Here is a 21,815-nt window from a genome sequence, read left to right as displayed (position 1 = left end):
TCCCAGGCACAGTTGCCCCCCAAACAGCTTCCTTGTCCAGCCCTCAGGCCTAAGGTTGTAGCACAGTCTGGTGGGAGGATAGATGCAGGTCCTGGGCTTAGAGCCCTTTGGGCAGGGAACTCCAGACGGCAGGCACCTGGAGCATGATCTAGAATGATAAACTTGGGCTCCAGGTGGCATGTCCTCTTGGCCCCATTTACACCACATGTTGGAGCAGGGGTGGGACTGGAGGAAGGCAGAGGAGAACCCTAGATAACAGAGTCGGCGCCGAGGACCAGCTGCCCAGATTTGTGGTCTCCCCTGCCTCTGTTTCTTTCGGCCTTTCCCACCAGGCCCTCTGGTTCCCAGCAGCCGTATCAAGGAGACTGTAGCCATTCATTCATCTGCCTGTGCCCTGCCTGGCTAAGGTCATCTCAGCCTCTGCTTCCAGCCTCTGCTGGCCCTGGGAAGTATAGCGTTCTGAGGCCTCCCGCACAGCTACCTCGTGGGCCATCACAGCCCACACATGCCCAGTCCCTGGCTTGTCATGGAAGATTATATTATTCTTTCAAAATGAAGAAACTGAGGCTCAGAGGAGACGAAGGGGGAACTGCCATTACAGAGCACCTACTGAATGCCAAGTGCTGAGGCAGGTGCTTTGAAAGACATGACCACGCAACACTCCTGTCTGAATGATCCCCAATTTGCAGGTGAGGACAGTGTGGCTCAGGAGGGGGAGGTAACTGGCCCAGAGATCACCCAGCTGGTGGGAGGCAGAGTCAGAATACAGATTGGTCAGACTCCCGGGTCCAGACCCCAGGGATGCACAGTAGGCCTTCGGTAAGGCCTGCCAAGAGGAGCGGAGGATGGTTGGAAACCTGGACCCACCACCTCCGGCGAGGGCCACGGGAATGTGAGGAATGTCCATCCCCAGGGTAGGGCTGTGGGCAAGGTGACCTTTGGGAAGATAAAGTCAAATTCCAGTCCTTGGAGACTAGCAGAGGTAGACCTGGGGTGGTACTACCAGGGACCAGAACCAGCTGCAACAGGGCATTGGCCCCCAAGCCCCTCCCTGAGCCAGCAATTTCAACTGAGGCACGTGATGGGGGTGCCCAAGGGGGGCCACCGCCACATCAGCCCCTGCTGTCCTCTTAACTGGAATCTCCTTTCCCCCACTGTGCCAATGACACTTCAGCCACTATGCTTCTCACCCTGTCCCCAACTGTCACCTGAACACTTCCACTTGGAGGGCCCTGGGGAATGTCAGCCATAATGTCCATAACTAAACGCTCCATGCCCCCTGACTCACCATCCTCCCTGGGAATACCACCTCCATGCCCCAACCTGATCGCCTAGATGGCAGGCTGCTAGCCTTGCCTCTTCCTTTTCCCTCTTACTCCATTCAGACTCAGTCTCCCGTGTCTCCGCCCTCTCCCTGCTGCCTCTGGTCTCCAGCCTCAGACCCTCCAACCCAATCTCCCCATGGCAACCAGAGTAAGTTTCCAGATGTGGCAAATAAAAATACAGGACTCTCAGTTAAATTTGAATTTCAGGGGCACCTGGGTGGCTCAGTCAGCTGAGAATCCAACTCTTGATTTCAGCTCAGGCCGTGATCCCAGAGGCATGGAATTGAGCCCCGTATCAGACTCTGCACTGAGTGTGGAGCCTGCTTAAGATTCTCTCTCCCCCTCCCCCTCTCTTTAGTTTATGCTCTCTAAATAAACAAACAAACAAACAAACAAACAAATAGGGGCACCTAGGTGGCTCAGTCGGTTAAGCATCCATCTCTTGATTTCAGTCATGATCTTAGTTTCTTGAGTTCGAGCCCCAAATGGGGCTCTGCACTGATAGGAGGGTGGATAGGGAGAGACCTGCTTGAGATTCTCTCTCTCTCTCTCTCTCTCTGCCCCTCCCCTGCTCATGTGCTCTCTCTCTCTCTTTCAAAATAAATAAACTTAAAAGAAATAAAAAGAAATAAATAAATTGGAATTTCAGACAAATAATTTTTTTTTTTTTTTTTTAGTATAAGTATATCCTAAATGCTGCATGGGACATACTTATGCTAAAGAATTTTTTGTTGTTTATCTGAAACTTTCGATCACTGGGCATCTTGTATTTTAGCTGGCAACTCTAAGCCAGAGCATACTTCATCTCTTAAAATTCCCCAGTGGTTCCGTGAGGCATGGAGACTGGAGAAAGCTCCCACGCTTGGAGCATTCTTGCCCCACCATTTCTTGTCTGCCTGTCACCAGCGACCATTCAATTCTCAGAAATCACCTCTTCCAGGAAGCCTTCTGGCTTAGGGGCTGCTCTGTGAAATGGGAGGCTACCAAACTTCCCTTATCAGAACCCCAAGTAGACTGCTAGTCTCTTCCAGCAGTAAGAGCTCCATGAGACCAGCATCTTGTCTTTCTGTTCACCGTGTTTTAGCCTCCAGCACCTTGCATGTGCCCCGAATGATTTGCTGTGGAACCCTGAGCAAGCCCATTGCCTCCTCTGGGTCACAGTCTCCATCCATATGAGGAAGGCCACGTGATATGGTCTCTGAGCCCCCTTCCAGCTCTGATGGCTGCCCATTTCAGCCTGCCCCGGCACTTGGATCCTGGAGATGCTGGGCACGGGTGGCACAGGAGAGAACTCTGAGCCAAGCTTGGAAGACCTGAGGACAAGCCCTGGTTCTGCCTCTCTGCAGCCTCCGACAAGTTTCCCACCCTCTCTCAGCCCAACCTTTCTCTCCTGCCAGGCTCTGGACAAGTGGGGACCACACCGCCTGCTGTAACCTCGTAAGGCTGGAGAAGTCTGAAGCCAGAAAGGTAAGGCGCACAGCACAGCACCCGGCGCATAGGAGGCCCTCAAAAACACAAGATTCCTGCCCCCTCTTCTCACTCAACTGGAAGGGTGAACAACCCTGGAGGGGCTCAGGCAGTGGGGGCTGCAGAGCTCCAGGGGGAGGAGGGAGGGAGAAGCTGGGCTGGGAGCATTCAGGCAAGACTTTAAATCTGGTCTTCGATTTATTTATTTATTTCTTTTTAAAGGGCCTGAGCATCTTCTGCGAGGAATCCGTCCAGCCCGCCAGAGACAACCTGCAGTCAGTCCCCCACTCCCTTGAGTGTTAAGTGTTCACCCTAAGTGCAAGGTGGGGACATGTGAGTGTAGGTGGAACAGACCCCAGGAGACCTGGGTCCAAGGACACACCAACATGGGGGACTTTGTTCGGCCTTAGAGCTCCCATAATCTCCTCCAGACCCCCAGGGCCACCCCCAAGTAAACAGCTTGAGGGAGAACCGCGTGGTGCTCGCTGGCTTCAGGACAAAGCTATACCACCACCCCTGTTCCGGCCCCCTCTCAACCAGCGGGTTCACAAGATGGGGATGTCCCAGCAGGCTCTTCCAGTGCTAGGACAGGGCCTTCCCCAGGCCCACTTCTGGTCTCATCTGAATGACTTGGTGTAAGGAACAGGGGATGGTTCCTTCTCGGATAGGTAATCCAGGGTTCTAGAGGATGAGACGACAGTGCTGTGAGCCTCCAGAAATGAATTCCTGCCTCTGGACAGGAATCTGAAGATAGATCAGGCTCTCTCACTCTGCCTCCTTCTTGGGCTCTTCTCTGTCCCCTCTCCTGCTTCCTTCCTTCTCCTGCTCCCTGTCTCTCCCAGCCCCTGCTGAACTAGCTTCCCAGGCCTATTAATCAGGCCTGATCTGACCTCAAGACCAAAGAGCCAAGAAGAGGAGGGAGGCAGGGAAGAAGAAAGGAGGGAAGAGGACAATTCACCTGCCCGGAGACCTGGTCAGTGCTACTCACCTTTGCCTGTCTTGTCTCCTAGACCTCCCCCCAGTCACCCTACAAGGCAGAACCTATTTATAGGGGAGCAAACTCAGTCTCCAAGAGCATAGATGTTCTGACTGGCACCACACAACTGATAAGGAGCCAGTCTCCAGGCTCCTAGGTGGCTCCTAGTTGACAATCGGGAGCTTAAACTGACCCGGGAGGAAGAAGAGCATCTCCTTGGTCCTAAGGCTCTCAGTCATTCAGGGCTGAAGCCAGTCAGGGCAGGTGGGAGGGCTGGCCTAGCTAGTCCCTGTCCCAAAGAGGGCAGGTAGCCCGAGGCAAGTCACTTCACCTTTCTGAAGATCCTTTTGTCCAGTTAAAATCTGGCCAGGAGTGACCTTTGCCCTCGAGGGAAAAGTGATAAGTGCCTTGGCTTGTAGCTAGACTTGATTTCAAATTCTGGTTCTGCCTGTCCCTAGTTGAGTAGCTAGACACAAGTCACTTCTCACTGCTGTGAAATGGGAGTGATCAGGCCATCCACATGGGGTTTTGCTGAAGATTGGGCCCCTTAGACGGCTCCACAGCTGGTGCTCAAGGGGTGGAAAGAAATGCAATGAGAAAGCCTAGTGACCATCAGCTGTGGGACCAGGCAAGTGGCTCCCCCCCTACCCTGCCCCCACGATGCCACAACACTCTTGGGCCTGGGAGGGCAGACTAGAGACTCGTGTCTGACCTTTTACCCTCTCGGATCCCCAGAGAGCACACCCTCACTCCGTCCTACCATCCTGGCCCTTACATACCCATCCTGCTCCATTCTTCCCTGGCCGACTCAGGGCTCTGTTCCCACCCCACCCCCAGTACAAAAGGGACATTTGACATTCTTTGTTCTGTGCAAGCTCATTCTCTGAGTGTGGGATCCACCAGGCCTCGCAGCTGGGACCTGCCACCTTCCCCCCCCAGGCCTGGCCCAGCTCTGCCAGAGCTTTGTGCGGGAGGAGAGGGAGGGAGGGGCCGCAGAGGAGAGTCCCAACCCCCACCATCAGAATTGGCAGGAAGGAAACCTGGTGGGGGAGGGTGCCGGAGAGGTTCTAAGAGGACTGCACTCACAGGACTTGTTTGAGATTGGGGTAGGGGCTAACTTGAGGCTAAAACCTATTTTTCTCCTGGCTCCCAGCTAGGGGCTCTTTTCACTAACTAGTTTCTTAGTAAATTTTATTTATTTACTTTTAAAAATGGTTTCATGTTTATTATTTCTGAGGTGGGGGCGGGGGGGGGGTGGAGAGAGAGAGAGAGAGAGAGAGAGAAAGAGCATGAGCCCTGGACGGGCAAAGAGAGAGGCAGACACAGAATCCAAAGCAGACTTCAAGCTGTCAGCACAGAGCCCAACGCGGGGCTCCAACTCTCGAACAGAATTGTGAGATCATGACCTGAGCCAAAGTTGGACCCTTAACTGACTGAGCCCCCAGGTTCCGCCTTAGTAAGTTTTAAAGAAACTGCTCCCAACTCTGCCCTGATTTCCTGTGTGACCTTGGGTGTGTTCCTTTCCCTCTCTGGGCCTTGGTCTCCCTGGTATAAAATGAAGGGAAAGACCTGGAGAACCTCTCATATGAGAGGGTTCCTGAGCCAGACCCTGGCCAGGTGCTGGGATACCACAGACCAGCCACCCTTCCAGAATCCGGTTCTAGGATTCCATCAAGAAGGAGCACAAAATGACTTCTTGAGGTCAAAGTAATATGTTTCCATGAAAGTAGGGTCCCCCCAAATGGATCTAGCCTCCCTCCCCTCAAACTGATACAGTCCTGGACAACCTCCAAAGCTGTTTCCCCTCTTCATCTATCGATAAGCTTGTAAGACAAACGAGACCAAAATGGTGTTCTCCTTTTACAGAAAATAAGGCTGCAGGCTCACCGAGGACAGGCCCCAACCCGCCCTGGGAGTGATGCCTGAGCTCACTGGGGAAAGACAGATGGTGGATATTCTGGGTGAGGGCCCCACATGAGCAAGGGAGAGAGCTCAGGTAGACCTGAGGGGAGCAGAGAGAGGAGGCTGCAGGGTGTCGGCTGCCTGGCTAAGGAGTTTTCCCCACGGGCGCTGGGGAGCCACAGGAGAGGGGTTTATGCCAGGCCTGTGTCGTCACTACTGTTGTTGCAAAGGGAGTGAACGGTGGACCCAGACAGAGACCAAGGGAGCCTGAACAGCTGTAGACACAGGTAGCTTCTGACAAAAGGGCCAGGGAGCCTCAACAGGCCGTGGGGGAGGGGGAGCCAAGCAATTCCTCTGGGGAAAGAGGGGAAGTGAGCGGGGAGATGAAGCAGGGGAGAGGAAATGAAAGATTAAGTGCATAAAGGCCATAAAGCTCAGAAATGTCCAGGCCGGATGGATTCCCAGTTTATAGACACATTTGCGTTCAAGGATGCTCAGCCGGGCCTGATACCCCAACAAGAGCAGCCGCACAAGGAGGCCGAGGGGATACTGGGCTGGAAGGGACCCCTCATGCCCCTGACCTACTCTCTTGCTCCCCCCACCATTCCCAAGCTACCCCCCACTCCTCCGGCTGGCTGACAGCCCAGCTGGAAGCAATTGTGGGAGCCTCCAGCCCAGAGAGCTGCATCCCACAAAGGGCCCTGGTAAATAGCAGCCCACACCCCAGACGGCCTGCGCACACACCCCCTCCTTCGCAGCCCCCTGCCCGGAAATTTAAAACAACTGCTCAACATAGTCTTAAATCCTCCAGGAAGGAGCTCCGGTAAGGAGGCCAGGCAGGAAGCATGAGGCTGGCCAAGGCCCTGCCTGGAACTCCCTCTCTCCCCAGCTCCCACCCTGAACTCCCCTGAAATACCACCCCGCAAAGTCTGGCCACGGGCCTCTCAGCCCCTGGGGTTCCTGTGCTGGTGTTCGCTGCGGGACGCTGCAGCTGCCGCTTGTCAGAATCGCCAAGTAGACAGGGAGCACCCTGGGCACGGGATGGTCTTGTCCCCTGCTTGTCCCCAGCGCTGGGTCTGCCACGGAGCAAAAGCATAGCGTATATATGAAGAAGAATGAATAAATGGAGCCACCAGGTGACCCTGAGCTGTCACTGCTCTTTGGACCTCGGTTTCCTCATCTATCAAATGGGCATGATAACTTTTACCCTGTCTACTTCCCAGAGTTGTGAGAGTTGAACAAGAACCTTTGTGCAAGTGTTTTATTTTATTTTATTTTATTTTATTCTATTCTATTCTATTCTATTCTATTCTATTCTTGGTTTTTTTTAATGTTTATTTTTGAGAGAGAGAGCGAGAGCACGCGCATGAGCGGGGGAGAAGCAGACACAGAATGTCAGCACAGAGCCCAGTGCAGGACTCAAACCCACTGACCGTGAGATCGTGACCGGAGCCGAAGTGGGCCACTCAACCGACTGAGCCACCCGGGAGCGCCAGTGTGCAAGTATTTTAGTAACTGCAAAGCTGGCTTGCCTTCCTGACCTTGGTTTGCTCATCTGTAAAAGGAGGGTCCCTCCCAGCTTTGATATTTGGAGACTTTAGCCAGAGAGGAGAGTGCTCCTTAAATATCAGCTGGGCATTCGGGGGAGGCCAGAGGCCAGAGTGTCAGGAAATAGAGCCCTGGCCAGGGTTCAGAAGGCCACTATTTCAGTTCTAAAGTGGCCTCTGACTCATTGTATGACCTTCTCTGGGCCTCAGTTTTCTTCTCTGTAAAATGGGAGTGGGTGGACGCAGAATGCCTAAAGTGACCTCTAGCATTCAAGCTCTGTGAATGACAGGACATTATTCAGAGGGCAATGGGGAGCCACTGATAGGCTTTGAGCTGGAGAGCAGCATGATCCCAATCAGGTTTCAGAGCACTCACTCTGGCAGTGGGGTGGTTTGTGGGCAGAGGGACAGGGAGGCCAGATTCTGGAGGCCTGGAAGAGGCAACAGAAGACAGTGTCTTTCCTCGTGCTGTGCCCGTGCCTGGACTGCTCTGCCTCTTCCCCAGGTCCCTGCTTTTTCAAAATCACCCATCTAAGACACAGTTCAGGGAGCACTTCCTCCCTAAGGTCTTCCCAGCTTGGCTCCGATGCAGTTACTTCCTCTGCCCTGCGGTTGCCCAGCTCTTTGTATCTCCATCCCCGGACCAGTGTGGATTACTGTTGTGTGCGTATGTGTGTGCACAGGCGTGCGTGCATTTCTCTCCTGGGCTGTGAGCTCCTGAGGTCAGGGTGGGTGTCCCACATCCCCGTATCATCTCTAGCACCCACCACCGGGCCTGGCCCAGAGGCGGTGCTCAGTACATGCATGCAGAGTGCTGCGGATGCCAGAACATCCTACTCTCTGAGTCCACCTGCAGGATACGAGACTGGGCTCCAGCCCCAGCTTAACTGCCAGTAGCCATGTGACCTTGGGTGAGTTACTTCTCCCTTCTGGACCAAGGTCCTTTTTTGGCCAAATAGGAATTACCCTGATTATTCATTCTTGAGTCAGGACTCTGATGGGAGGGAGCATCCTCAGGCCTTTTCCTGGGCATGTCCCCTCACCATTTCCTTTGCTGTGCCCTGGATCACGGTGCGCTGTGAAGACTGATTCCAGAACCCAAGCTCACTGAAAACCTCATCCGTGGGTCCTGCACCGTGCTGTGCACAGAGGGGTGCTCGGCAGGCCTGTATAAAGAGGCATTTGTCTACTCCACAGCCCCAAGAGAGGGAGCCTAGTGGGATCTCCATAAACAGTGATGTGCACCAAATGCAGGGCTTTGCAAGAGGCCAGGAGCCCAAACCCAGATGCAGTCCAGCCTCTGTCCCCATACCCTCCTGCCCAGCCATCCTCCTGGGGCTGGCTGGTCTGACCTCCCCAGAGAGCTGTGGGGAAGGGGTGCTGTCAGCTCCAAAAGCAGATGGATCTTTAGCCGGCACTACTCTGCCCCAGGCAAGCCCTGCCTGAATCTCAGCCAGAATCCCCCTTCCACTCCCCCGCCCCCATGGGCTGGGACAGACCTCAGCCAGCAGGCCTCCCAGCTTTGATCAATACAGGGCAGGCAGCCAAGGCGGCTGCAGGCTCCATCCTCCCAGGAGGCCCCGGCTCAGCCGGGGTCACAAGGGGGAGGGGCCCCAGCAGCAGCCTGGCTCAGGGGCTATGGGGGGTGGGGCAGGGTGTGGAGAGCAGGAAAGGCAGGCATCACTCATGCAGTCGTTGTTCACCCCTTCTTCACCTGCTCGCTTCTTCGTCCACATTCAGGTGGTCCACAAATATTTGGTGAGCACCAACTTTGCCCCAGGCACTGGCATTGGCCCTGGGGCACAGTGAGGAGAAGACAGCAGCTCTTGTGAAACTGATTTTCTAGTCTGGGAGAGAGACAGCCGAGGAGGAATGAAATAAACAAACATAAGAGGTAGTTTCTAAAGGTGATAAATACAGACTAAGGTAAGGCGACAGAGAGATCAGGCGACATCACACGCACGGTGACCAAGGAGGAGGCCAAGGAGGATAACGTCTGAGCTGAGGCTCAAATGATGAAGAGGTGCCCACCAGGCTGGCTCAGTCAGACCCCCAGAAGCACACGCTAAGATGGAGAGCTACATGTAGGAACCTTCTGGGGGCTTGCCCTTGGACCCTGCACCTGCGGGCACCTGTGGGTGGGTGAGGGAAGTATCGCAGAGTGACGGAAGGAGTTGGGCTACGCTGAAGTCACAACAAAGGCCTCAGCTGACCGCCATGCATCAAGGAGCAAGGAGAACCTTTCCAAGTTGTCCCAGTTCCAGGCAATGGGTCTGGCCTTCGTACCCTCACGCTGGCCAGCCGATGGGTAGCTACCCACAGGAAGGGACAAGACTGGCCAAGCCAGCTGTCTTCAGAGGAGGCATTCCAACAGAGTCTCAAGTGAGAGCAGATGGGGGATGGAGCCCCTCAGCCCCAAATGGGAACCTGGGTGGCACCCCCTCAGCATCTACGAGGTGTGCTATGATTTGAAAGAAGAACATTCCAGATAGCGGAATAGCAAATGAGAAGCCTTGAGGCAGAAATGAGCTTAGCCTGAAGAAGACCAGCGTAGTGGAGAGTGCTGAGTGAAGAAGAATCACAGGACAGTGGTCAGAGAGCAGGCAAAGGCCATTCCAGAAGGGCCTGTGAACCAAGGGACTTTATTCTCAGTGTGAAGGGCCACCCCATAGGTCCTTAAGAGGAGAGTGATCTGGTAACTCCCTATTAACACTACCCTGGCTTCTGTGGAGTAGGGGAGGGGAAAGGGAGAGCAGTAGACGGCCATGGGAAGAGTCCAGGTGAGAAGATTCCGGATAAATCTTGGCTGTTGTAAAGATGCCTCCAGTGTCCTGTCGGTGATATTCAACCAGATGAATTTTACTTTTTTTTTTAAATTTTTTTTTCAACGTTTATTTATTTTTGGGACAGAGAGAGACAGAGCATGAACGGGGGAGGGGCAGAGAGAGAGGGAGACACAGAATCGGAAACAGGCTCCAGGCTCTGAGCCATCAGCCCAGAGCCTGACGCGGGGCTCGAACTCCCGGACCGCGAGATCGTGACCTGGCTGAAGTCGGACGCTTAACCGACTGCGCCACCCAGGTGCCCCTAGATGAATTTTACTTTTTACCATTCTTAAGGTCCTGAACTCTTGTGGCTTGGGGAAGAACCTCAGAGATTCCTACTTCCTCTCCCTGACCTGGACAGGAAGCTCTTTGCCAAAATTGGTGGTTAGTGACCAGGCAGCCCATGCTATGCCCCATAGAGACTGAGGAGCTCACTCCCCTTATGGATCACTCTGCTGGAAAGTTATGAGAGCTGCCTCTTGTAGCTGTTCCCAGGGGCCCCTGTTCTGCTCTGGGCCACACTAACCACATCTGTTCCCTCTGCCCCAGTAGTTCCCAAGAGGTGAGAACATGCTCCTGTCTCCACTCCAACCCCACATCTTGTCTGGTGATGATCTCAGATGATGCCCCCTCCCTAACTCAAGCCTAGTTCCTTGCCAGCCCACCAATTCACTGCTATGACATGCATCTGATTCTTCAAAGGTATGGAGAAAAGTCATTTTGTAGAAGTTGTAAGAGGAAAATATTTTCTTTAAAAAAAAAAAAGTTAAATATATTTTCTTCTGGGGCCTGATTCATGTGAAGGCCAAACCAGACTAGGAGTTAGGACAGGTGGGTTCTAACCTGCCTATGTGACTCTGGACCAGTCTCTTCCCTTTTCTGGGCTTTATTTGCTCCTCTGTCAATGAGGCTGTCCAGCTGGGTGGAATTTTTTTTTTTTTAACGTTTATTTATTATTATATTTAAAAAAAATTGTTTTTCAACGTTTATTTATTTTCAACGTTTATTTATTTATTATTTATTATTTATTTTTGGGACAGAGAGAGACAGAGCATGAACGGGGGAGGGTCAGAGAGAGGGAGACACAGAATCTGAAACAGGCTCCAGGCTCTGAGCTGTCAGCACAGACCCCGACGCGGGGCTCGAACTCACTGACCGCGAGATCGTGACCTGAGCCGAAGTCGGACGCTCAACCGACTGAGCCACCCAGGCGCCCCTGGCTGGGTGGAATTTAAAGCTGAACCAAAATATTGTGAGTTCATGTGTAGATCTGCCCTTGTTCTTTCTTTAAAATCTGAGCCAAGGGATTTTCTGATTTCTTTTCCTATGACTCCCAGCTCCAGACTCTTGAAGCTAAAAAGGTTGCAGAAAGCCTAACCAACTTCCTCTGCTCCACGCCACCCGCTTTGCTGAACTGTGTTTCAACATCACCATCAGCGGGGCGCCTGGGTGGCGCAGTCGGTTGAGCGTCCGACTTCAGCCAGGTCACGATCTCACGGTCTGTGAGTTCGAGCCCCGCGTCGGGCTCTGGGCTGATGGCTCAGAGCCTGGAGCCTGTTTCCGATTCTGTGTCTCCCTCTCTCTCTGCCCCTCCCCCGTTCATGCTCTGTCTCTCTCTGTCCCAAAAAGAAATAAACGTTGAAAAAAAAAAATTTAAAAAAAAAAAATCACCATCAGCTAATTACCTCTACCTTCAGAGCTTGTACACCTCCAGACATAGGGAGCTCACTATCTTGAGAAAGTTCTTCAGCTAAACACGAAGATTCTATAAGTAATACAGCGGCTCTTGTCTTTCTCTGTGTCACTGCTCATCTAGTCATTCATTCATTCATATTTTCATTCATTCAATACTATTTATTGAGCCTCCACTAAATGAAGCAGAAAACTCATGGCCCAGCATCGGAGCAAAATCATAACTCTAAAGGTAGTTTATGTTCTTTGAGCAATTATACTATGGCCAGCATTGTACTTAGCACGGCAAATACACCATCTCAGTTAATCATCATGGTCACCTCCCTCTTTGCAAATGAACAAATTGAGGGTTAGGGAGTATGGGAGACAGGGTCCCAGTAGGAAACAGATGGCAACTGAAGGGTTTCTTGCAGAGTTGAAGAAAGGGACTATTTACACAGGTGTGGAAAGGGTTAAGGAAACCTACGGAAACCTACAAGGGATGGCAGGGTGCCCCAAGGTTAGCAACAGGGAGGAGCCCTAACCACCTATAGATCTGAAGGGAAAAGAAGTGAGAAGGTTGTCAGGAGCACCTGGTGAAGCTAGGGTTGTGAAAGAGGGGGCACCTGATGGGACCCATGGCTGTAGAGAATGGGGGTAGGAGGAGAGGAATTAATAGCCTTTCCTCTCGCTCCTGCTGGTGCTTCCCAGTGATTGAATCCGCAGGGAATCAGTAGGCAAGATTTTTCAGGCGATATAGTCCACAGAGGTCAGGCTTCTGGGCACACTGAGGGAAAAGAACCGGTCTTAGGGGAGTGTGCAAACTGAATAACCGACCCAGAGAGTTAGCTGATTTGTCTGAGGTCTCGAAGTCAGGAAGTTGCAGAGCCATAGAAATAAAGACATAGTGATTCGTGCGCTGTGTTCAAGTTGTAAGAGCCTGAAGGAGGGAGTTGTGGGTGAGTTTAGAAGGATCTGGAGGATAGGCAGGAGTTTGTGGGACAAGAAAGGGGAAAGGACATTCCAGAAAGGCTGGAGAGGGTATAGGAACACCACCTGTTGGGCAAGAGTGAGGCGCTCTGCAGGGCTGGAGAGAGCTGGGAAGGTTCCAGAAACCTCTGGGGGGAGGCTGGAGAGGGAGCTCGGAAGTGTTACTATTGGAATAAGATAAAACCACTACTCATCCATTAATTTACTTTAAATATGTATTGATTGGGCTTCTGCTCTTTGCCAGGGACTGTGCTAGGAGTTGGGGTTACAGCCACGAAAAGTGCAGTCACAGGCTTGTGCAGCCATGGTCCTGACCTTGTGGAGCTTATGGTCTAGTAGGGGAAGGGGAGAAGCCACTGATGAGTGGGAATCAGCACTCTGAAGAAAAATCTGGATTTTCTCTTCTAAGCGATGGGAGACACTGATGGACATTGATAGCTGAAACTTTTTAATGTGTGTGTGTTTTTTTTTAATTGTGGGATAGCTTACAAATAGTAGATTGCCCAGATCTTAAGTGTATTGCTTAATGAATTATAACCACCACTCAGATCAAGACTCAAAACACTTCCAGGGCCCAGAAGGCTCTTTCATGCCCCCACCCAGCCGTACCCCCGCATAAAGTAACCGCTATGTTGATTTTTATCACCATGTATTCATTTTGCCTGTTTTTGAATGTCATATAAATAGAATCTTATAGTATGTACTTGTTTGTGCCTTTCTTCTTTTGCCCTACATTTTGCCCAAGAGATTCATGTGTGTTGCAGCTTGTGGCAATTGTCTGTTCTTACCCATGGCTATTTAATCTACTGTGTGTGTGTATGAATACATGTATTATTTTATTTATCCAGTCTACTGTCAATTTGGGTTGCTTCTAATTTTTGGCTATTATAAATAATGCTGTCATGAATATTCTTTTTTTTTTTAAATTTTTTTAGCATTTTTCAGTTTTGAGAAACAGAGAGGGACAGAGCTTGAGCAGGGGAGGGACAAAGCAAGAGGGAGACACAAAATCCGAAGCAGGCTCCAGGCTCTGAGCTGTCAGCACAGAGCCCGATGCGGGGCTCAAACCCATGCACCGTGAGACCATGATCTGAGCCGAAGTCGGACGCTTAACCGACTGAGCCACCCAGGTGCTCCTGTCATGAATATTCTTGTACAGTGTTTTTGGTGACCATATGCACGCTCATTTCTGTTGGGTATACATCCAGGAGTGGGATCCCCGAGACAAACATGTTTAGCTTCAGTAAATACTGCCAATTTTCCAAAGTGTGGTATCAGTTTATACACCTACTAACAATGTATGGGAGCCCTACTTGCTCCACCTCCTTGCAGACCCTTGAAAATGTTGGTCTGGTTCATTTTAGCCATTCTGGTAAGTACGTAACAGTCTCTTATTGTAGTTTAAATTTGCATTTCATTAGGGCACCTGGCTGGCTCTGTCAGAAGGGCCTGTTAAAGCCCCATATTGAATGCAGAGATCACGAAAGAAAATACATTTTTGAAAACTTCAAAAAAAGTAAATTTTCGGGGCTCCTGGGTGGCTCAGTCGGTTGAGTGTCCGACTTCGGTTCAGGTCATGATCTCGCAGTTTGTGAGTTCGAGCCCCGCGTCAGGCTCTGTGCTGACAGCTTGGAGCCTGGAGCCTCCTTCGATTCTGTGTCCCCCTCTCTCTCTGCCCCTCCCCAACTCATGCTCTGTCTCTCTCTATCTCTCAAAAACAAATAAACGTTAAAAAAAAAATTTTTTTTAAAAAGTAAATTTTCAAGTCACTGACACATAATGTGTGGCGCACCTTGTTATATACTTATTGATAATTTGTGAAGTGTCTGTTTAAGTCTTTTATTTTTTTTTAATAATGGGTTGCCCCGTTTGTTTTCTTGATGCATGAGTTCTTTGATACATGAATATTCTAGGTTTAAGTCTTTTGTTGGATATATGTATTGCAAATATCTTCTCCCAGTCTGTGGCGTATGTGTTCAGTCTCTCTCTCTCTTTTTTTAAGGTTTTATTTTTGAAAGAGCAGAAGCCGGAGAAGGGCAGAGAGAGGGGAACAGAGGATCCAAAGTGGCCTTGGCACTCACAGCAATGAGCCCAACGTGGGTCTCAAACACGAACCTCCAGATCATGACCTGAGCCGAAGTCAGACGCTCAACTGACTGAGCAATCCAAGCACCCCCTTTTCACTCCCTTTAGTGGTATCTTTTTTTTTTAATTTTATTTATTTATTTTTTAATTTATATCCAAGTTAGTTAGTGTTTAGTGCTATAATGATTTCAGGGGTAGATTCCTTAATGCCCCTTACCCATTTAGCCCATCCCCCCTCCCACAACCCCTCCGGTAACCCTCTGTTTGTTCTCCATATTTAAGAGTCTCTTATGTTTTGTCCCCCTCCTTGTTTTTATATTATTTTTGCTTCCCTTCCCTTATGTTCATCTGAAATTTGAATCTTAAATTCTACATATGAGTGAAGTCATACGATATTTGTCTTTCTCTGACTGACTAATTTTGCTTAGCATAATACCCTCTAGTTCCATCCACACAGTTGCAAATGGCAAGATTTCATTCTTTTTGATTGCCGAGTAATACTCCACTGTATATATATATACCACATCTTCTTTATCCATTCATCCACCGATAGACATTTGGGCTCTTTCCATACTTTGGCTCTTGTCAATAGCACTGCTACAAACATTGGGGTGCATGTGCCCCTTCAAATACCTAGTAGTGCAATTGCCGGGTCTTAGAGCAGTTCTATTTTTAACTTTTTGAGGAATCTCCATACTGTCTTCCAGAGTGGCTGCACCAGTTTGCATTCCCACCAGCAGTGCAAAAGAAATCCTCTAATTGGGGTCCCTGGGTGGTTCAGTCAGTTAAGCGGCCAACTTCAGCTCAGGTCACAATTTCCCGGTTCATGAGTTCGAGCCCCGCATCAGGCTCTGTGTTGACAGCTCAGAGCCTGGAGCCCGCTTCCGATTCTGTGTCTTCCTCTCTCTCTCTGCCCCTCCCCTGCTTGCTCTCTGTCTCTCTCGAAAATAAATAAACATTTAGAAAAATTTTAAAAAAGAAATCCTCTAATATCTTTTTTTTCAAAGTTTTTATTTATTTATTTATTTATTTATTTATTTTTAGTAATCCCTACACCCAAGACGGGGCTCCAACTCATGACCCTGAGATCAAGGGTCATACACTCTACCAGCTGAGCCAGAGAGCACCCCTCTTCGTGTTACCTTTTCAACGTTTATTTATTTGTGGGACAGAGAGAGACAGAGCATGAACGGGGGAGGGGCAGAGAGAGAGGAAGACACAGAATCGGAAACAGGCTCCAGGCTCAGAGCCATCAGCCCAGAGCCTGACGCAGGGCTCAAACTCACGGACCGCGAGATCGTGACCTGGCTGAAGTCGGACGCTTAACCGACTGCGCCACCCAGGTGCCCCATAAAAGTTCTTAATTTTAATGACATTCATTTCCTTTATCTTTTATCTTTTCAACTTTTTCCTTTATGGTTGGTTTTTTGGTGAGTATGTGATTTGAATAAAAAAATCTTTGCCTACCTCAAGGTGATAAGATTCTCCTATGTATTCATCTAGAAGCTTTATTGTTCTATCTTTTACACTTAGAACTCTGATCCATGTTGAATTAAGGGTTGTTTTTGGTAGGGTACCTGGCTGGGCTCAGTCAGTAGAGTATGCGACTCTTGATCTTGGCGTTGTGAGTTCAAGACCCATGTTGGACATGGAGCCTACAAAAAAAAAAAAAAAAAGTTGTGTATGGCATTAGGTAAGAGTCAAGATGTCTCCCCCTCAAATTTCCAGCATCATTTTTTGAAAATACTCTTTTCTGGGGTGCCTGGGTGGCTCAGTCGGTTAAGTGTCAGACTTCAGCTCAGGTCATGATCTCACAGTCTGTGAGTTCAAGCCCCGTGTCAGGTTCTGTGCTGACAGCTTAGAGCCTGGAGCCTGCTTCAGATTCTGTGTGTGTGTGTCTCTCTCTCTGCCCCTCCCCTGCTCATGCTCTGTCTCTCTCTTTCAAAAATAAATAAAAACATTAAAAATTTTTTTGGAAAAAAAAAAGAAAATACTTTTTTTCCTTCCAATGAATTGTAGTGATTTTTTTTTCATATATCAAGTGATAATATATGCGTGAGTCTATTTCTGGGTTCTCTATTCTGTATCATCAGTTTACTTGTCTACTTTATGCCAGTGCTATATTGTCTTAATTGTAAATTTTTATGGTAAGTTTTTTTTTTTAAGTTTATTTATTTATTTTGAGAGAGAGATAGAAAGAGAGTCAGAAAGGGAGGGGAGGCAGGGCAGAGAGAGAGAGAGAATCCCAAACAGGCTCAGCACTGTGCAGAGCCCAATTTGGGGTTTGATGTGGGGCTCGAACTCATAAACCTGAGCCAAAATCAAGTCAGATGCTTAGCTGACTGAGCCACCCAGGTACCCCATATGGTGAATTTGTATATGTAGTAGTATAACTCCTCAGGCTTTGTTTTTTCCAACAGTGCACTGTCAGTGTAGTTTCTTTGCATTTTCATATAAATTTTAGAATCAGGGCATTAACTAAAAAATCTATTAGAATTTTTATTGAAATTGCATTGAGCCTATAAGGCCAATTTGAGAAGAATTGATAACTTTACAACATTGAATCTTCTAATCCATGAACATGGTATATCCTTTCTCTCCCCATTTATTCAGCTTTTTTTTTTTTTTTTTTTTTTACTTTCTGCAGAAATATTTAAATTTTACAGAATTTAAAGTTACAGAATAGGGGCGCCTGGGTGGCTCAGTCGGTTAAGCGTCCGACTTCGGCTCAGGTCACGATCTCACAGACCGTGAGTTCGAGCCCCGCATCAGGCTCTGGGCTGATGGCTCAGAGTCTGGAGCCTGCTTCCGGTTCTGTGTCTCCCTCTCTGTCTGCCCTTCCCCCGTTCATGCTCTGTCTCTCTCTGTCTCAAAAATAAACGTAAAAAAAAAAAATAATAATTAAAAAAAAATAAAGTTACAGAATAAAGTCTTACATATATTGCATTTAATCCTGATGATTTTTTTTAAGTTGACTTATTTATTTTGAGAGAGAGAGCATGCACAAGCAGGAAAAGGTCAGGAGAGAGGGAGAGAGAAAATCCCAAGGAGGCCCCAAGCTGACACTGCAGAACCTGATGTGTGGCTTGAACTCATTCATGAACCATGAGATCATGACCTAAGCTGAAACCAAGAGACCAAGAATCAGAGACTTAACCAACTGAGCCACCCAGGCACCCCTATTCCTGATTTTTTTATGCTATTGTAAATAGTATTATTTTTAAATTTCATTTTCTAATTGTTTGCTATCAAACAATTAGAAAATATATATATAATATTGTATATATATAATATTGTATATATATACATAATATTATATATATATAATATATATATATATACATAATATTATATATATATGTATATATATACAATATTATATATATACAATATTATATATATATACAATATTATATATTGTATATATAATATACAATAATTATTTTTGTATATTGTCTTTGTATCTAGCGACTTCATTGAATTAATTCTAATACCTTATTTAGAAATAACTTTGGGGATACCTGGGTGGCTCAGTTGGCTAAGCAGTTGACTCTTGATTTCAGATCAGGTCATGATCTCATGGTTCATGAGTTCAGACCCCATGTCGGGCCCTGCACTGACAGAGAGGAGCCTACTTAGGATTCCCTCTCTCCTTCTCTCTCTGACCCTTCCCCACTCACATTCTCCCTCTCTCTCTCTTTCTCTCAAAATAAATGAAAGTTAAATTAAATTAAAAAATAGAACAGGGGCACCTGGGTGGCTCAGGTGGTTGACCATCTGACGTCAGCTCAGGTCATGGTCTGGAGGTTCATGAGTTTGAGCCCCACATTGGGTTTGCTGCTGTCAGTGTGGAACCCACTTCAGATCTGTCCTCCTCCCTCTGCCCCTCCCCTGCTCATGTGCTCACGCTGTCTCTCAAAAATAAACAAACATTAAAAAAAAAAAAAAGACCAGGAATGCCTGTGTGGCGCATTCGGTTAAGCATCTGACTCTTGATTTTGGCTCAAGTCATGATCTTGCGATTTGTGGGTTCGAGCCCCACATCAGTCTCTGCAACTGGTGGGGCAGGGCCTGCTTGGGATTCCCTCTCTCTCTGCCCCTTCCCCACTTGCACTTTCTCTCTCTCAAGATAGATAAATAAACTTAAAAAAATAGAACAAAAGAAACTTAAAAAAAAAAAAGAAAGAACTCGTTTTATTTTTAAGTAACCTCTATACTCAACCTGGGGCTCAAACTCACAACCCCGAGATCAAGAGTCACATGCTCCACCAACAGCACCAGCTAGGCACCCCTTTCTATTGCTTTTTCTTGCTTTATTGTCCTTGCTAGGACCACTAGTACTAACGGTTGAGCAAAAATATGATAGGACATTCTTGCTTTGTTCCTCCCATCAGAAAGAAAATGTTTGATACTTGACATTAAATATAATCTTAGCTATAGGATTTTTGTAGATATCCTTTGTCAGATTAAAGAAGTTCCCCTCTATTTCTAGTTTGCCAAGAGTTTTATTGTAGCTGGTATTGAATGTTATTTAATGTCCTTTGCTCTACCTATTGAAATGGTCATATTTATCTTATTCTGTGAATGTGACAAATTATATTGATCTGATTTGGGATATTAAATAAGACTTGAATTTCTAGAGTAAGCCCCACTTGGTCAGACCCATATACCACTGTGTAGCATGGGTCAGAGTAAGCAAGATTGGAGACAGGGAGCAAGGCTGATGCAAAGGTCCTGATAAGAGGAGGAGGACCTGGACTAGGGTAGAGGCTGTGATGAGTAAAGAAGATACTCTGAGAGGGTGGGGTGGGCAGGACTCAGTGGCAAATGAGATTTGAGGCCCATAGGAAGCAAGGGCTTCTGGTCTGAGCATCTAAGTAGGTGATAGTGGTAACATCTTCCAGGAAGAGGACTGTAAGTCTGGGCTGACAGTGAATGATAAATTCCCTTTGATGCATTACATATATCCAGTGAAGCTGTCCAGGAGACAGGTGGCAATGCAGGCCTAGAACTTTCGAGGAGGTGATAGGAGCCTTGAGAACAGAGAACATGGCCCGAGGACAGAGTGCAGACTGAAGGGTAGAGAACCCCAGGATGAGCCTTAGGGAAACCCCCAATTAAGAGAGAGTTTGAAGGTGAAATCCAGGGAAGAAGATGTGGAAAAGAGCAGCCAGAAAGGATGAAGGAAATCCAGGAGCCCAAAATACCAAGGAGGCCATGGAAGACCACACTCCAAGGAGAGAGTGGTCAACTGTGTCAAACAAGAGGTCAAGTGATGAAAGGACCCAGGTGGATTTAGCACCTAGTACCCCTGGGGGACAGAGGCAGGGGCAGGGCTGGGAGGTCAGAGAAAAAAGGTCACGTGCAAACAGCATCAGAGATCTGGTCCTCACATTTCACACAACAGAGACCGAGGCTTAGTGACAGGAAGCATCTTGTGCAAGGTCACACATCACAGTTGTGGCGAAACAAGGACCAGAAACCTGTTACCCTGAGTCCCAGAACCAAGCCTTTTCAGTATCGATCCCAATAATGATAGCTAACCTTTACAAAGTGTCTACTAAATGCCAGGCGCTGTTCTGTGCATTTCATAATAGTAACCGATTTAATCCTGTGTGAAAAAGATTTTATTTTTAAGTGATCTCTACACCCAGCACACCCCCCAGATCAAGAGTGGCACGCCTTACTGACTGAACCAGCCAGGCAACCCTAACTAATTTAATCCTCAAAACATGAAATAGGTACGCTTGTTTCCCATTTTACAGATGAGAAAACTGAGGCATGGACAAAGTTCACGTGTTTTGTTTTGTTTTGTTTTGTTTTGTTTTGTTTTGAAGTAGGCTCCATGCCCAACGTGGGGCTTGAACTCACAAACCTGAGATCAGGAGTTGCGTGCTCCACTGACTGCACCAGCCAGCACCCCCACCCCCCCACCAATTCCATGGTCTTAACCGCTTCTCTATAATCCCTCTTTCAAAGTTTAAAAACTATCCCTCCATGGATCTGAATATTAGGATCCTATCCTCCAACCTCATGATTTCTAGCTCTGCATCCATGTTCCCTTTGGCCTCCACAAAGTGGTGTCCAGGCATTGCCATTCCTCTGTAATGTCCTATAGCTCCCCGTCGCCTACATCTTAACCCCTAACCTGGCTCTAGTCCTCTGTGATCTGGCCCAGCTGCCCCTCGTCAACCACCACAGCATCTTGCCTCCCTCTGCATCTCACTCAGGGCTTTTAGTTGCCAGCAACAGAATCCACTCAGGCATGCGAAAGCAGAAATGGGGTGTGCGGCAAGTGGCTAGGTAGTTCAGAGAATCATCAGGAGGGCGAGAAGAGCGGCCTCAGGGGAAAACGTCACTTCCAGGAACAAACTGCGGAACCGGCCATCTGAGAACATGCTGTCCCTGCCGCTGTCACAGTCGAACAGCAAATGCCAGAAACTCAACCTCGGTGGCAACGGCTACAGCTGTGCCACCAGCATCAAGGCCACGTCCGAGTCGGGGATTCAACCCTGCCCCTCCCCCCGCAACCAGATGTACGTGGACCACCTCCACCAGCAGGGTGCCAGCTCATGTTGCTTCATCCTGAATCAAAGGTCTGAACAAGTGCATGGGCCGACCCTGTGTCACACGTCTGCCTTCTACTTGCAGAGAAGCTTGGTGTTCTGTCATCTATCTTGGGAAGATGGGGCTCACTAGGGAGAATCACCCCAAATACAAAGAAAAAGATAGGCAGCCGTAGTGAACTATAGTATAGGATTCATTTTTTTATATATTATTTTTTTATTTAAAAAAAATTCAATGTTTATTTTTGAGAGGGGGGAAAGGGGCAGACAGAGAGGGAGACACAGTATCTGAAGCAGGCTCCAGGCTCCGTGTTGTCAGCACAGAGTCCGAAGGGGGGGCTCAAACTCATGAACCGCGAGATCATGACTTGAGCCAAAGTCGGACACTTAACAGACTGAGCCACCCAGGCGCCCCTAGAATTCATTTTTTTAATGTTTATTTTGAGAGAGAGAGAGAGTAG

At 48.5% G+C, this 21,815-nt stretch overlaps 1 long non-coding RNA gene across 1 annotated transcript; it reads left to right on the top strand.

Moving 5' to 3' along the window:
* The first annotated feature begins 2,588 nt into the window (after window positions 1-2,588).
* On the top strand, window positions 2,589-4,628 carry LOC122479589. Its single transcript, XR_006296369.1, has 2 exons — window positions 2,589-2,792; window positions 3,015-4,628. It is a non-coding gene; the product is annotated as an uncharacterized LOC122479589 (long non-coding RNA).
* Window positions 4,629-21,815: the final 17,187 nt, after the last annotated feature.

The sequence above is a fragment of the Prionailurus bengalensis genome, chromosome C1 (assembly GCF_016509475.1).
Source record: "Prionailurus bengalensis isolate Pbe53 chromosome C1, Fcat_Pben_1.1_paternal_pri, whole genome shotgun sequence".
NCBI lineage: Eukaryota > Metazoa > Chordata > Mammalia > Carnivora > Felidae > Prionailurus > Prionailurus bengalensis.
This window is presented reverse-complemented; position numbering and strand designations above follow the sequence as displayed.